The 16,312-nt window shown below is 52.3% G+C and overlaps 1 long non-coding RNA gene across 1 annotated transcript in view; it reads left to right on the top strand.

Moving 5' to 3' along the window:
* The window catches only part of LOC137212457 (uncharacterized), a 33,222-nt gene that overhangs the window by 1,917 nt on the left and 14,993 nt on the right, over positions 1-16,312 (top strand). The gene's annotated exons all lie outside the window — the stretch shown is intronic.

The following is a 16,312-nucleotide window of genomic DNA, read 5'->3' on the forward strand; positions in this document are numbered from 1 at the left end:
GGGTGGCCCGAGTTGGGTTCTAGCAGGAAGAGATGTGAAAGAATAAATGTAGAGTTTATTCATAAATGTATGAAATGGGGGGGGCATACTTGAAATGTGTGGACATAGTGGGGAGCAGAAGCGGGAGGGAGAGGGAAGAGATGGAGGAAGGGGTGCCTTCCTGGGCTGGGCCACCTTTATTTACATAACTGAATTCATAAGACATAAATAGAGCAGAAACTGGGAATGAAGGGGGCTGGGCCTTCCCACGGAGCATTGGAGGTCTGGGAAGTGAGGAAGGGGTCTGTCCATCACTGGGTCCCTGAGGGTCCCGATGGGGGTGGCACCCTGGAGGTGTGCTGACTCCTGTGTGCCAGGGCAGGCCGGGGTTGGGGGCTGCCCTCCACAGCCACAGGAGTGCTGTTCCGTGTGTCTGCGCTGTGGGCTCTGAAGAGTACACCAGCAGAGCTCAATTCAGGCATCTGGCTGAGTGTCATGAACTGGTACTGCGCACAGAGCCTGGCAGGGAGAACCAGACACCCCAGCATCGAGTTCTGGGCGGGAGATGTTGATAAGTGGCCAAGAAAGAGGTGGCCAGACTGGGTGGTGCTGGGCAGAAACCCAGGGCAGAGGGACCCCCCGGCGCATCAGGACCCAGAAAATGTGGAGCTGCAGGAAAGGATTCAGGGGGAAAAGAGATGGTGCCCCCAGACAGAGCTGCTGTTAATGTCGCAGGGTGGTTCCTTTCAGGTCTCTTTACTGTTGCTTTTTTTAAATTAATTAATTGTTTTTGGCTGCGTTGGGTCTTCATTGCTGCGTGCGGGCTTTCTCAAGTTGCGGTGAGCAGGGGCTACTCTTCGTTGCGGTGCACAGGCTTCTTATTGCAGTGGCTTCTCTTGTTGCGGAGCACGGGCTCTAGGTGCGAGGGCTTCAGTAGTTGTGGCACGCGGGCTCAGTAGTTGTGGCGCATGGGCTTATTTGCTCCGCGGCATGTGGGATCTTCCTGGACCAGGGCTCGAACCCGTGTCCCCTGCACTGGCAGGCAGATTCTTTTTTTTTTTTTAATTTATTATTTATTCATTTATTTAGTTTTTGGCTGCATTGGGTCTTCGCTGCTGCACACAGGTTTTCTCTAGTTGCTGAGAGCTGGGGCTACTCTTTGTTGCGGTGCACGGGCTTCTCATTGCGGTGGCTTCTCTTGTTGCGGAGCACGGGCTCTAGGCGCGTGGGCTTCAGTAGTTGTGGCTCGCAGGCTCTAGAGAGCAGGCTCAGTAGTTGTGGCACACAGGCTTAGTTGCTCTGCAGCATGTGGGATCTTCCTGGACCAGGGCTTGAACCTGTGTATCCTGCGTTCGCAGGCAGATTCTTAACCACTGCGCCACCAGGGAAGTCCCCTACTGTTGCTTTTGATAGAGTTTTGTGTCCAGCTTTCCCAGCATAGCTGGTAACATAAGCATTTCCCCATCTTAATAAGAGGTCTTCTCAACACCATGGTACCTGGGCACTTAGTATTCTATTGTGTGGATATGTCAGACTTTACTCAACCATTCACAGGCTATAGGAATCAGAAAAGGGAACAACCCAAAGCCCCAGCGAATGGGCACTAAGCTGCATCCTGGTGCCTTGCTCAGACATTCCTGAGAAACTGAGAACCAATGGAAAAGAGGACACTGGATGAAACAGAGCTAATACAGAGACCAGCTAATAATGAAAGAGTCCTTGTGAAATTTAAAAAAAGAATCTAAAAACTTAAAAATTTAATAGAAGGATTGAAAGAATGAGTTGAGGAAATCTCACAGAAGAAAGAACAAAAATCTGAGAGACAGAAACTAGGAAAGCGAAGATAAGAGATGGTGGAGGATCTGTGCAGAAAGCCTAGCACTTGAGGGACAGAGTTTCCAAAATGAGATCAGAGGAGGAGGAGACAACTGTGAACAAATAATACAGAGCTCTTCCCAGAACCTCTGTAGTGGAAAAGCCGCCAAAGCACAGTAAAAACAGCAAACCAGCCAACGGATTCAAAAACTCCACCACGTTGCATCATCATGAAGTTTCAAAGTCATCAGAATAAAGAGAAGATACTGAAAGTTTCTAGAGTGTGAACGTAGGTCTCCCGGAGAGGGCACTGCTCAGCGTGGCATAAGACCTGTCGCCAGCAGCCAAGCGAGCCACATTCCCAGGGACAGGACTTCTCACCTCACATCCTCTCTCCAGGCCCACCATCCTCCAGGTCGTGCTGCAGGTGCTAGGGCAGAACAGGACATTTCCAGACACCAGAGGACTCTTACTTCCCACACAGCTCTTCTTAAGAAGCTCGAGGTTGAGCCACCCAGCATGGAGCGGGTGCCATGCCAGTCAAGAAGATACTGGATTTTGAAGGCTTAGTACAAAAACAGAACGTAGGGCTTCCCTGGTGGCGCAGTGGTTGAGGGTCCGCCTGCCGATGCAGGGGACACGGGTTTGTGCCCCGGTCCGGGAAGATCCCACATGCCGCGGAGCGGCTGGGCCCGTGAGCCATGGCCGCTGAGCCTGCGCGTCCGGAGCCTGTGCTCCACAACGGGGGAGGCCACAACAGTGAGAGGCCCGCGTACAGCAAAAAAAAAAAAAAAACAAAAAAAAAAAACAGAATGTAAAGTATCAGGAATTGTGTGTGCTGGTCACATGTTGAAGGGATCCTCTTCCTGACAAATTGGTTTAAATAAAAGGTATTACTAGAGTTAATTTCACTTGTTCCTTTTCCTTTTTAAAAAAATTTTATTTATTTTGTTTATTTATTTTTGGCTGCATTGGGTCTTCATTGCCGTGCGTGGGCTTTCTCTAGTTGCGGTGAGCAGGGGCTACTCTTTGTTGCGGTGCGTGGGCTTCTCACTGCGGTGGCTTCTCTTGTTGTGGAGCACGGGCTCTAGGCACGTGGGCTTCAGTAGTTGTGGCACATGGGCTCAGTAGTTGTGGCTCGCGGGCTCTAGAGCGCAGCCTCAGTAGTTGTGGAGCCTGGGCTTAGTTGCTCCACGGCATGTGGAATCTTCCCGGGCCAGGGCTCAAACTCGTGTCCCCTGCATTGGCAGGTGGATTCTTAACCACTGTGCCACCAGAGAAGTCCCCCCTTTCCTTTTTAAATGTGGATACAAAATATTTGAAATGACTCGTTGGTTCACAGTTGTGCTGCGTAATATTTCTGTTGGGCGGCGCCCTCTAAAAACGCCAAGAGACTGTATAAATAAGGAAATATAATAACAGCCCCCACCCCCCTCCCCCGGGCTGCCCACTGACCCTTCCACCAACAAAATGTGCCCAACTGCGGTGTGAATGCAGATCATTATGCCTCTGGATTGAAGGGGGGCGGAAGGGGTCAGAAGCAGGTGGGAGGGCCCGTCTCTGGTTGGGGTGCCAGGATGTCGGGATAATGCTGAACAGTGCAAATCAAGACCGATTCAAACATCGATTGAGCCCCTGCAATGTGACAGGCACTGTTCTGGGTGCTGGGAGACAGAGGGCAGCTGACATCTTAGCAGAAGGAGGCAGACGATACACAACCCAACAGATCGGTGTATTCCTACTGCAACGTGAGGTTCTGTTGAGGGCTGTGAAGAAAATACAGCAGGTGAGGAGATAGAGTGAAGAATGTGGCTACTGTAGATAGTTTCTTCTTAAAGTCCCGGCTGTTCCCAGACCTTGCCCAACCCTCCCCGCAGAACTCCCACTGCCCTGAATTGGGTGTTTCTCTCTCAGTTTTTCATACTTCTGTTAAACGAATGTAGGAATGATTCATGATATCCACGGCATGTTCTTTTTTTTTCTTTTTTTATTGAAGTATAGTTGATTTACAATTCCGTGGCATGTTCTTAAAGCACCGGGTCTGATATATCTGCTCTTGTGCTCAGCAATGTGCTTTCGGGCTGCGTTTATGCTGACCCAGGTGGCTCTGGTCTGTTTATTTGAAAAGAAATTTATTTTTGAAGTATAGTTGGTTTACAGCGTTGTGCTAGTTTCAGGTGTACAGCAAAGTGATTCAGTTATATCTATACCTGTATGCTTTTTCAGATTCCTTTCCATTGTAAGTTATTACAAGATACTGAATATAGCTCCCTGTGCTATGCAGTAGGTCCTCGTTGTTTATCTTTTTTATATATAGTATCTTTTCTATATGTAGTACTGTTGATCCCAAACTCCTAAACTTATCCCTTACCACCCTGATTCCTTGATTATTTAACTGCATGATATTCCAGCGTCCAGGGAAAACCCACCTGCTTTGTTCATGTTTCTGTTGGAGGACATTTGGTTTTCTTCCTCCCTGTCCCTCTTTGACCTTTTTTTTTTTTTTTTTTTTTTTGCGGTACGCGGGCCTCTCACTGCTGTGGCCCCTCTCGTTGCGGAGCACAGGCTCCGCACGCGCATTCTCAGCGGCCATGGCTCACGGGCCCAGCCGCTCCGCGGCACGCGGGATCCTCCCGGACCGGGGCATCGGCAGGCGGACTCTCAACCACTGCGCCACCAGGGAAGCCTCTCCCTGTTCCTCTTTTCCTTTCTTGTTTTGACCATGACAATAGAGCTGCAAGGAACATTTCGGGACAAGCCTTTGGTGCATGCAGGGGGCAGGGTCTCTCCCGGGGAGGGGTGCTGTGAACTGCTGTGCTATCAGGGGGTGCACATCTTCACATCTTCAGCCTCACTAGATATTGACCAATTGTTTTTGGAAATGATGAGCCCATTCACGGTCCCAGCAGCAGGGTTTAAGAGTTCCCGTACATACACTCACTAACACCATATTTTATTTTCAAATGCACATATGTATTAATTTCATAGCATGTGTTAAAAGTCAGGTTTATTGAGACATGATATACTCTTGAAAAATGTACAACTGAATGAGTTTCGACAAATATATAGTCATGTAACCACCACAGACAAGATACAGAACATTTTTGATGCCCCCAAATTCCCTCAGGACCCCGTGTAGTCTGTCCTCCCCCCGCAGGCCCCTGGCCATCACCCACCTGATTTCTCTGCCTATAGATCTGCCTTTCCCAGAATACATACAAATGGATTATGTAGCCTTTTGTACCTGGCTTCTCACTTACTGCGAAGCTTCTGAGATCCATCCGTGATGCAGCTTGTAATAATGGTTCCTTCTGTTGATTGCTGAGTCCTGCTCCCCCGGATGGGTGGCCCGAGGTTTGGTGGTTCGTCCAGTTGGTGGACATTTGGGCTGTTCCCAGCTTTTGGCATAGTGAACTCTTCTGCTCTGAACGGTTGTGTGCAGATCTTTGTGTGGACACGTGTTTTCCTTTCTCCTGAGGAAACACCTCGGAGTGGGACTGTGGTTCCCAGGCCCTTGACTAACTTTATAACAAACCGCCAAGCTCTTGTTCTGAGCAGCTGCACCGTCCTGCGTCCCCCCTCCCCGCCTCGACCCCTCGGCTCTCTCGGGATCTTCAGGATTTTTGGTTGTTGATTCTGATTTTTTAGCCATTCCACTACATATATAGTGGTATCTCATTGTGGTTTTGGTTTGCATTTCCCCAAAAACTAATGATGGTCAACATCTCTTCATGTGATTCTTTGCTGTCTGTATGTCTTCTTTTATGAATCACCTGTTCAAATCTATTGCTGATTAAAAACTGGCTTTTTAGGGCTTCCCTGGTGGCGCAGTGGTTGAGAGTCCGCCTGCCAATGCAGGGGACGCGGGTTCGTGCCCCGGTCCGGGAAGATCCCACATGCCGTGGAGCGGCTGGGCCCGTGAGCCATGGCCGCTGAGCCTGCGCGTCCGGAACCTGTGCCCCACAACGGGAGAGGCCACAACAGTGAGAGGCCCGCGTACTGCAAAAAAAAAAAAAAAAAAAAAAATTGGCTTTTCAAAAAATTACTTATACATTCCAATACAAGACCTTCACCAGATACATGTTTTGTAAATATTTTCTCCCGTTCAATGGCTTGCTCTCCTACTTTCTTTTTTTTTTAATTTTATAAATTTTTTACTTATTTATATTTGGCTACGTTGGGTCTTTGCTGCTGTGCACAGGCTTTCTCTAGTTGCGGCGAGCGGGGGCTACTCATTGCAGTGCGCGGGCTTCTCATTGCGGTGGCTTCTCTTCTTGTGGAGCATGGGCTCTAGGCACACGGGCTCAGTAGTTGTGGCACGTGGGCTCAGTAGTTGTGGCTTGCGAGCTCTAGAGTGCAGGCTCAGTAGTTGTGGTGCACGGGCTTAGTTGCTCCGTGGCATGTGGGATCTTCCTGGACCAGCGCTCGAACCCGTGTCCCCTGCATTGTCAGGCAGATTCTTAACCACTGCACCACCAGGGAAGTCACTCTCCTACTTTCTTTATTTATTCTTTTTTTTTTTTTTTTTTCCTGCACGCGGGCCCCCCACTGCTGTGGCCTCTCCCGCCACGGAGCACAGGCTGCGGACGCGCAGGCTCAGCGGCCATGGCTCACGGGCCCAGCCGCTCCGCGGCATGTGGGATCTTCCCGGACCGGGGCATGAACCTGTGTCCCCTGCACCGGCAGGCGGACTCCCAACCACTGCGCCACCAGGGAAGCCCAGATGTCTTTTCTTTTTTATGAGATTATCTTTTGATTTGTCTTTCTTAGTCTATTGCTGTGCTGAATTATACTGATTTTCAAATGTTTACCAACCTTGCATTCCTGGGATACATTTCACTTGGTCAAAAATATTATCCTTTTTATATATTTCTGGGTTAGATTTGCTAACATTTTATTAAGGATTTTTGCATCTGTGTTCATTAAGGATTTTAGTGTGTAATTTTATTTTCTTGTAATAAAGTTGTCTGGCTTTGGTATCAGGATGATACTGGCCTCATAAAATGAGCTGGAAAGTACTCCTTCCTCTTCTGTTTTCTGGAAGTCTGTATAAAATTGGCATTATTACTTCCTTAGATGTTGGTGGAATTCACTGGTGAAGCATCTGGGCCTGGAGCTGTCTTTTTGTAGGAAGGCTTTTAACTACACATTCAATTTTTAAAATAGACATAATGCTATTTCCCTAGATATTGGCCCATTGCTATTTGAAATTATTATGCCGATTTTTAGTACCACTAGCAGGATTTAAGGGTTTCTGCTGTGGGAATTCCCTGGTGGTCTAGTGGTTAGGACTCTACCCTTTCGGGATCTCAGTTCCCTGACCAGGGATTGAACCCAAGCTACAGCCGTGAAAACCCGGTATCCTAACTACTAGGCCACCAGGGAATTCTCAGTATTTTCTTAAAGTAAAGCAAAAGGGTGCTGGGTCACAGCTGGTGGAATTGTGTCTGGGATGGGGTGGACCCTTCCTGCTGGGGCAGCTCAGAGCCCAGGTCCCTCCTCCCAGGTGTTCATTGTCATTCCTTCCTGACCAGCCGGCTCCTCCTCCCCTGATCTTGATTTTTTTTTTTTTTTAACATCTTTATTGGGGTATAATTGCTTTACAATGGTGTGTTAGTTTCTGCTTTATAACAAAGTGAATCAGTTATACATATACATATGTTCCCATATCTCTTCCGTCTTGCGTCTCCCTCCCTCCCACCCTCCCTATCCCACCCCTCCAGGCGGTCACAAAGAAACTCCTGCAGGTGGCCTTCACTGGCCCTGCTGCTCTCAGGCCTCAGCAGCCTTCCTGGGCTCCACTGCCACGGTCCTGGCTTGTCACTACTGAGCCCCACTCCAAGCGCATCCGCTCGCACAACCACGAGCCCCCCGCCATCCGGCTAAGACTGCCCCTCACGCGGGCCTCCTCTGCCTCTTGGACGCCATGGCCACTCTCCTGCTGACAGGGACCCCCCACCCCGCCACCAAACTCCCCTCCAGCCTCCATCTGTGTCTTCAAGATAAACTGAGGCTCTGGTGGCCACTGTGCACATGGGCCGTGCCCAGACCCCACCCCCAGAGGGCAGGTGGCGTGCTCAAAGGTGTTGGGGAGCCGGGGACAGGGAGAGGCCAGGCCCCCCATGACCAGCCATAGCCATCCCCAAGTCTAGACAGCCTCTGGGGCACCCAGGACCTGTCCCCACTCACTGCCCATCTCCTGGGAGCGTCAGCTCACCCGCCAGTGTTTACCCGGCTCCTCCGCAGATCAGGCTCGGGGCCAGCCCCACCTACACGCCCTCTGAATTCTCCCAACCAGTGGGTGGTGAGGGGGCATCTGGCCTCTTTCAGAAAAGGTAAACGGAAGAACTCAAGCCTGCCGAGGACCCTTAGCCGAGGGTGGGGGTGGTGGAAGCCCAGAGCCCACGTCTTGACCAAATGGGACACTGGGCCTGGAAACCAGTCTCTGTGCAGGGCTGGGGTCCCCACTTCCATTTTATAGATGGGGAGCCCGAGGCTCTGGAGGTGAAGTGGCCGGTCCAGGGCCTTCAGCCCCCTGCAGCCTGTCCTGGGGAGGGGCCCTGGTCCCGGCTTGCACAAAGCAGGGCTGGACTGCGGGGTGCAGCATCCTCCCCCCACGGCCGTCGTTCTCTCCCCGAGTGACCCCCACCCTCTGAGTCCTGGCCTCTTGTCTCGCCAGCTGCCTCTCGCCCTGAGCCACCATCAAGGTTGTTAGGCTGAGCAACGTCACATTAGGTGGCATCCAGCGCGGCTCAATCAAATCAAGCCACGTAGAGGGACGGCAGCAGCAGGAAGGGGCCCTAGGGCCACCAGCCTAGATGGGGCCAGGCTTGAGTCAGCGACAAGCAGCGGGCTTGGGGGCTGGGCAGCATTGCCCGGGAGGCCAGGGGACAGGTGGACAGGTGGTGCTTGGGCACAGAGGGGCAGCATGGCAGGCGGCCCCTGACCCAGGAGCTCAGGGTGATGGGGGCAGACAAGCCCAGGCCCCCATCTGGGATATCAGGGCAGGATGCGGAGCACAGGTGAGGTGGGAGCAGAAGAGGCACGGCCCCCAGGGCTCCTGAAGAATGAGCCAGGCCAGATGGGACCAGTGAGCGGGGGTGTGTGACAAGGAGGCTGGGAAGGACAGGGAGGGGTCCCTCAAGGCTGGGGGCCAGGATGTAGGCAGTTAAGCCTGGAATTTTGCTTGAGTCGGACTTGCCCAGAAGCACAAGCACATATGGGTTGTTCTCACTTCTTCCCACCATATCGTGTCCTTACAACCTTCGATGGCTCCCCTGTGCCCCCAGGACTGAGTCTTCTCCCAGTGATGCACAGACGGCCCACAGGCTGGCCTGGCTGGCTTTCGTCAACTGGCTTGCCCTGTTCTTTTTTTTTTTTTTTTTTTCCCCTGTTCTTGTGTCACCCACTCCTCCGGCCGGCCCCAGAGCTCACTTGCGCCTGCCCATCTGTGCCACGGACTTCCTGCAGAAAAATCTAATGGCTTCTCTGAGTGATGGATTCAAACCCTGAGAAGTGGGAATTGGTGGAACCCTGGGGCAAGGAAGCTGGGGTTTACCCACAATTCCCATCCCTCAGGGGCCGCTGGTGATAGGGTTGTGACGGCTGCTCTCCTGGAGTGGACTGGCCTAGGCAAGCTTTGTCTCTGGTGTTGGAGAGATACGGGGGCAACAGAAATTTTAAGGATCAGACATTGACCAGCCTGAGGCCTTGAAGAAAGTTCAGGTCATCCAGTAGCAATTCAGGGCTGCAGTGAGATCCAGGGGCCCCTGTTACCAGCTGAATTGCATCCCCCCTAAAATGTGTATGTTGAAGTCCTAAACCCTAGCACCTTGGGATGAGACTGTATTTAGAGATAGGGCTTTTACAGAAGTAATTAAGGTAAAATGAGGCCATTAGAGTGTGCACTAATCCAATCTGACGGGTGTCCTTATAAGAAGAGGAGATTAGGACACAGACACACACAGAGAGACGACCATGTAAGGACACAGGGAGAAGGCGACACACCCAGGAGAGTCCTCAGGAGGAGCCAGCCTGCTGACGCCTTGATCTCAGGCATCCAGCGTCGGGACTGTGAGTTGATAAGACGCTGTAGTTTAAGCCACCCAGGCTGTGTACCCGCCGTGGCAGCCCCAAGACATTCACACAGCCACCATGCAGCACAGAGAGTCACAGCCCCTAAAGCTGGAGGGCAGGTTTGCTGGAAGTTGGGCCAAAGACTTGATCCTGGGGGGGTGGGGAAAAGGAAAGGATGGTTGTGCTTCGCCATCTCCTGGGCCATAGTAGAGGGTGGACCCCATGACCCAGACGGGGTATCAGGGTGGAAGCCCCCAGCCCCGGAACTCAGATCCCCCCAAAACTGCTGGCAGCAGAAGTGGCCACAAACCTGGTTGGAGGAGACCAGCCTCCTGCTGCCCGGGCTGTGCAGACCTCACCTGAGGCAGATGTCCTTTCCAAGATCTGCCCGCCTCCCCTCCAGGCCCCTGACAAGTCATGACGGGTGACTCTCTTGTGACCTGACTGTGGGCGGCGATGGCTTATTCTCCAGGTAGCTGTGGCCAAGCAGGCTTGCACCCGCAGGACCCCGGAGAAGGGAAAGTGGATATTCAGGATCTGGAGTGGGGAGTGGAACTGGGCTGGGGAGGGGGGAGTTATTGATGTGGGGCGTTTTCCAAATCCTGGCAAGGATGCCTGAAATCTGTCCTCACATGCTGCTGGAATGGCTCCTGGGAGTTTGGGGATGACAGAGGCTGGGGAAACGAGGAGGGCTGGGCGGTGTATTTGCAAGAGAACCTGCAGCTGATGGAGAAAGCCCTGGGAGGGAGCTTCCAGGCCCCCATGGCTGTCACATCCTTAGGTCCTTGCTGGTTGCTGGCTGGACACAGCGGCTCCTTCCTTGGGGCCTGAGCAAGATGGCAGCCACAGTCTTTAATCTCCAATCTCACAAGGGACGTCCCGTCACTTTGTCACCTTCTATTTGTCAGAGGCAAGTCACTGAGTCCAGTCTGCACTCAGAGGAGAGGACTTCATGAGGGCATGGATGCCGGGGGAGGGTCCTGGGGCAGCTTAGAGGAGCCCCCTCAGGGAGTGGGGGTGGGCAGCCGGTGACGGCATTGCTTCACTTTTATCCCCTAAAAAGGTCAAGGGTGGGTGACCCCTCCCTGACACTCCAGACCAAGCCTGGACTCAGGAGAGAGGAGACCACTCAGATCTCTCCAGCGCTGCACATGAGGGTCTGAGCTGACCCTGAATCCAAGACACCAAGGTACTATGAGGCCTCTGTGTTAGGTGGGGGATTCCAGAGTCTTAAAGACTTAAGACACAGGCACCTCAAAAAGTTAGACGTGGAATCACCATGTGATCCAGCAAGTCCACTCCTGGGTATATTCCCAAAAGAACTGAATACAGGGGCTCGGACAGATATTTGTACGTTCACGTTCATAGCATCACTATTCACAACAGCCAAAAGGTGGAAACAACCCAAGTGTCCATGGATGGATGAATGGATAAACAAAATGTGGTCCATCCAGGTAATGAAATATTATTCAGTCTTAAAAAGGAAGGCAATTCTGATACCTGCTGCAACACGGATGAACCTTGAGGACATGATGTTCAGTGAAATCAGCCAGTGACTGAAGAACAGTCCTGTAGGATCCACTAGTATGAGGGACCCAGAGTAGTCGGATTCACAAAGACAGAAAGTAGGATGGAGGTTGCCAGGGGCTGGGGAAGGGGTTGATGGGGAGTTAGTGTTTAATGGGGACAGAATTTCACTTGAGGAAGATGAAAAGCGTCATCTGGAGATGGTGGTGGTGGCTGCACAACCATATGAATAGGCTTAATACCACTGAACTGTACACCTGAAGTGGTGAATTTTATTATATATAATTTATTACATTTACTATATATCTATATTATGTGTTAGATTTTATTGTATTTTACCGCAATAAAAAATTTTTAAGTCTTAAGATGCAGGGGGTGGTGCCCATCATACCCACTGTTTAATTCCTGGGCACGACCGCTGCCAGCACCCGCGGAATCACGGATGAACGTGAGCTCCACCAAGCGGGAGCCTGAGCACAGCGGCCGAGCAGGCTTGCTCCTTCCTCAGCCTCCGCTGCATCTTGCAGACACCACCTGGGGAGCGTGCTCCCCTGTGTGTCCTCATCAGAGGGGAAGCGGCGCGTTCCCCTGAAGCAGGCTCACCGCTGCCCCAGGGCCCTGTCTCTGCTCCTGCTGCTGCCGACTCTAATACTTGGAAACAGGGAAGATGTTTCTGGTTGTGAGTTGCTGGAAACTCAACTAACTGGCTGGAAGGATAAATGGATGGGAAGACAAAATGCTTTAGGGTCCAACCTGACCCTGACCCTGACCGGGGCCTGGTGGACCCCCTGGAGGGGACGGCCTGCAGAGCCCACAGTGACCAGGCCTCCAGGGGTGACGGGTTCTGGGGCTGAGCCTGGACATCAGGACCTGTTGTGGGAAGTGGCCCCCCCAGGGTGCAGGGTGTTCCTAGAGAACTAATCACTGCTGCTAGGCGTGACCCCTGCAGTGGCCCTGGGTGGCAGTGTAAGCAATGATGGCTGGTCCTCCAATTCCCCTCACTGGGGGTTCTCAGTGTTGGGTACTGGGAGAGAGGGAGCCCCACAGGGGTCCTGGGCTTCCTGGTCACCCTCATAGGGTCTGGAAAATAAAGCTGGGCCCAGTTGGCTTGTGTGAGGAAGGACCTGGTCGCCCACAGGGCAGGAGAGGTGGGTTGGAGGCTGAAGGGCAGGGTGCAAAGACCTGAGGGGGGGCCACCCTGGACACTTGACCAGGCCCCTCTCAGCACCCTTCCACTGCACCCTGCGTCCAGTGCCCCCAGGGCCTGCGGTAATGGCTTCCCTCTGCAGCACCCTCTCATTCCAGCCTTCCGATGTCCCACCTGAGCCCCACCATCACACCCCCAAAATTATTCACCAAAGGAAGCCAGAGCCTTCTTTCTACACTCTGCCCCACAACCAGCTGGGGTCCTGCCCCTGCTGCAGAATCCCCACTGTCCCCAGCAGGAATGAGAACAGACACTCCTGGTGGGACACACTGGCCACAGGGTCTGGCCTCGCCCCCTTCCATCTTCCCCAGACAGCTCTCAGAGCATACTGAATGGCTCTGTGCTCTCCCCGCAGTCACCCAGCTGGCCCTTCCAGGCCCGATCACAGCATGCTGTGAGCCCTCCTGGGTTGCCCCTGCACCCTGCCTGCCTGCCACGCCCCCATCGTGGGTCTGGCTCTGGTGTCTGCATCCTCTCTCCCATCAGCCCAGTAGCCTGCACTGGGTGCTGGCGATGCTGGTGGACTGTCTGGCCCTGGACCTGGGTCACACCCCTCTCCCCAAGGCTGGCTGAGTTCCGGGAAGGCCACGGGTATGTATGGAGGAAATGTTGCCCCGAAGCCTGAGTTCTCCTACCGCCTGAGCCCGGCCGCCCTCTCTCGGAAGCCCCTGGGTTCCACCCTGTGCAGGTGGCTTAGATGGGATCTGGACCCTGGCATTTTGGAGTTTTGTACTTTCCAGACCGTTCTTGTTCCTGGAAAACATTCCAGCCAACTTTTCCTTTGGTTGCCCCCCTTCACCCTGGAATGCAGCCTGGCATAGGGAAGCCCCCGCCTGGTGGCTGCCAGGCAGCATCCCTGTCACTGGGCCACACACTTTTCTGTCACCACCTCGCCCAGCCCAACCTGCCCGCACCTCTGGCTCCCAGCCCTCCTGACTGTCAGTGTCACCAGGCTGCCAACCAGCGGCCACTTGGGGAATGTCCAGCTTTCCCTTTGGCAACAGGCCTACTTGGTGGACCCACCCAGGCCCAGCTGCTTCTCCCACCTCTTTCCTCTCTCACTCGCTCACTCATTTGTTCACTCCTTCATTCATTTAGCAAACCACAGGGAGTTCAGCTGAGCCAGGCCCAGGCGGGCTTCATGGCTGGAGGGACGCGGCCAGGGAAAACACTCAGCCCTCCTCCCTTTGGGGCCAACTTTATAGCGGGGACACAGACATGGTGCATATAATTTAAAACAACTGGGCAGGGCTTCCCTGGTGGCGCAGTGGTTAAGAATCATCTGCCTGCCAATGCAGGGACAGGGGTTCGAGCCCTGGTCCGGGAAGATCCCACATGCCACAGAGCAACTAAGCCCGTGTACCACAGCTACTGAGCCCACGTGCTACAACTACTGAAGCCCGCGTGCCTAGAGCCCGTGCTGCACAAGGGAAGCCACCGCAGTGAGAAGCCCGCGCACCGCAACAGAGTAGCCCCCGCTCGCTGCAACTAGAGAAAGCCCACGTGCAGCAACGAAGACCCAACGCAACCATTTAAAAAATAAAATAAAATCCGAAAAAAAAATGTACAGTTCAGTGGTTTTTAGTATATTCACAGCCATGCAACCATCACCACAGTTAATTTTTGGAACATTTCATCACTTCAAAAGGAGACCTCCTGGGACTTCCCTGGTGGTCCCGTGGTTAAGACTCTGCACTTCCACTGCAAGGGGCACGGGTTTGATCCCTGGTCGGGCAACTAAGATCCCACATGCCGCGAGGTGCAGCCAAAGACTTAAAAAAAAAGAAAACCTCCTGCCTTCTAGCCCGCAGCCCTCCAGCCCTCCCTCCCCAGCCCTAAGCAAGCGCTAATACACTTTCTGTCTCTATGAGTTTGCCTGTTCTAGGGAACCTCAGGTAGTGGGATCATGTATTATTTGTCCTTCTGTGTCTGGCTCTTTTCACTGAGCTTAATGTCTTCAAGGTGCATCCGTGTTGTAGCAGGTGTGAGGCCCTCATTCCTTTTAAAGGCTGAGTAGGAGCCCATTGAATGGTGGATCACAATTTGTTTAGCCCTTCATACACAGATGGACATTTGGGTTGTTTCCACCTTTTGGGGACTGAGTAAGGCTGCTGTGAACACCCGTGTACAGCTTTTCATGTAGACACATATTTTCATTTCTCTTGGGAATAAACCTAGGAGAAGAATTGCTAGGTCATATGGTAACTCTATGTTTAACTGTGTGATGGACTGCCAGCCCAGGAAATCCTTTAGTATCCACACCTGACCCAGTCATTGCCTTGATTAAGGCCCTCCAACTAATCCTGACCGCATAGCCCAGGCCCTGTCAGCCCACCCTCTGCCCTCCGCCCTCCGCCCTCCGCCCACAGGCTTCCATCCTGGGACTCAGGCCCCGAGCTCCCGCCCACCGCAGGGGTTTAGCGACTGGTCGGTTCTCCGCCTGGAGCTCTCCTGCCTCCCTCCCGCCTTTCTTCAGGTCTCAGACCCAGGCAGGCTCCGTAACTCCTTTCTTGTTTTGCTTCCATGGTGTTTGTGCAATTAGTTAATTAGAATCCAGGTCTGGACGCCCCAGGAGGGCAAGTACTCTGTGTTTTAAAGCACGTAATAGATGTTTCAAATCATTTGGTGGAAGAAGAAATTTTCTGAGCAGAAGGGGATCCAGAGCTGTTTTAATTTCTTTTTTTCTTTCTTTCTTTTTTGTTTGTTTTAATTTCTAAACGGGGTTGCGATGGGCCCACTCTCTTTTGCCTACACAGCAGTCTCCGGTCTCTCCCCACTTTTCTGGTGAGAGTATCTTGGTTTCCCTTTGGGGATTCTCTCCCCACTCAGTCTGGGGGAAGCTGGAAACCCAGGCTTCGCGGGCCAGCCTGTCCTTAGCAGCTGAAGTTGATTCAGGCAGGCAAATGGCTGAGGTGGGGGCAGTGAGAGGTCATGCAGGTCTTTGCTGTCCCCTTCTCCATGGGGAATCCAAGCTGGCAGAATGTGGACAGGATTTGAGGAGAGGCTGCCTGGGAATGAAGCCATGTGCAGGAAAGCAGGACTGAGACAGGAAAAGAGAAATGGATGAAGCACCTGGATTGAGCCATGCCGGAAGCCCAGGTGAGCCAATACATTCCCTCATGCACAAGTCGGTTTGAACTGGGTTTCTGTACCATGTAATCAAAAGATTCCTGATTAATGCAGGGTGTACAGCCCAGAAAAGGTTTGCAGTGTTAGCCCATTTTCCTATCAGGTGGTTTTTTCTTAGTACAGTAATTTGTAAGAGCAATTAGGATATTAGGAACTTTTTATTGTATACTTTGCAAATGTTCTCTCTGGTCTGTTGTGTGCACGTGTGTGTGTGTATTCCTTGTATTTTTTTGGCCACACCACGTGGCCTGCGGGAACCCAGTTTCCCTACCAGGGATTGAACCCACGTCTGCACAGTGGAAGCGCGATGTCTCAACCACTGGACCGCCAGGGAAGTCCCATGTGTGTGTATTTCTTTATAGAATCTTTTGCCATGCATAATTCCAAAATTTGTTATATAATCAAATGTCTATCTCTCCTCCTATAATTGATGGGTGTTAATTTTACTATATCGTTTGAAGACAATGCCCTTTATCAGATCAAGAAGTTGTTCTTCTACTCCTAGGTTGCCAGGCGATTTTTTTAAAATCACAAATGAGTATTAGATTGTCTCAGATCCTCCTTCTGCAACTATTGAGG

This window comes from Pseudorca crassidens, chromosome 19, assembly GCF_039906515.1.
Source record: "Pseudorca crassidens isolate mPseCra1 chromosome 19, mPseCra1.hap1, whole genome shotgun sequence".
Lineage (NCBI taxonomy): Eukaryota > Metazoa > Chordata > Mammalia > Artiodactyla > Delphinidae > Pseudorca > Pseudorca crassidens.